Raw genomic sequence first — 928 nt, 5'->3', positions numbered from 1 at the left:
AAAGCCTCATCTTTCTCCCGCGGAGCAGCTGGTAGTTTCAAACCGCTGACCTTAAGGTTTGCAGCCCGATTCGTAACCACTACGCTACCAGAGCTCCTTAACCTAAAGCATTAGTGGGTCAGAAAAAAAAAGATGAAGATCCGCAAGGAGATGGATTGACACACAGTGGCTGCAACAATTGGCTCAAACATAATCATTGTGAAGATGGTGCCTAACCCTGTAGTGTTTTCTTCTGTTGTGTATAGGGCCACTATGAGTCAGTACCAGCTCAATGGCACCTAACAACAAAAATAAGGATTTTTCTTTTCTTCTTTAAACTTCCATAGTCAATGAACCTTACCCAATTATTGTTGGTAGGTGCTGTGGAGTTGATTCAGAGTTGGTTCCGACTTGTTGCTGTTGTTGTTGTTAGGTGTTGATGAGGCAGTTGGAACTTGTACAGACCCTATACACAACAGAACAAAACGCTACCAGGTCCTTCACCATCCTCACAATTGTTACACTTAAGCTCATAGCTGCTCCACTGTGTCAGTCCATCTTTTGGGGGGTTTTCCTCTTTTTTGCTGACCCTCCACTTTACCCTACATGTCCTAACATGTCCAAAGTATGAGAGACAAAGTCTCACCATCTTCTATGGAACTTTCTGACTGTACTTCTAAGATAAATTTGTTTCTTCTTCCGGCAATCTATGATATATTTATTCTTCTTCTCTAAAACCATAATTTAAATGCATTGATTCTTCTTTTTGTTGTTAGATGCCATCAAGTCGGTACCAACTCATAGCAACGCTATGCACAGCAGAATGAAACGCTGCCTAAGCCTAGGTCAACCTCACTACTGTTGCCACTCTTAAGTCCATCGATGCTGCCACCTAGCCAATCTATCTCATTGGGGTCTTCCTCTTTTTCTCTGACCCTCCACTCTACCA

Source organism: Chrysochloris asiatica, unplaced genomic scaffold, assembly GCF_000296735.1.
Source record: "Chrysochloris asiatica unplaced genomic scaffold, ChrAsi1.0 scaffold00003, whole genome shotgun sequence".
Classification (NCBI taxonomy): Eukaryota; Metazoa; Chordata; class Mammalia; order Afrosoricida; family Chrysochloridae; genus Chrysochloris; species Chrysochloris asiatica.
The sequence above is the reverse complement of the archived record's forward strand: the minus strand, read 5'-3'. Positions refer to the sequence as shown.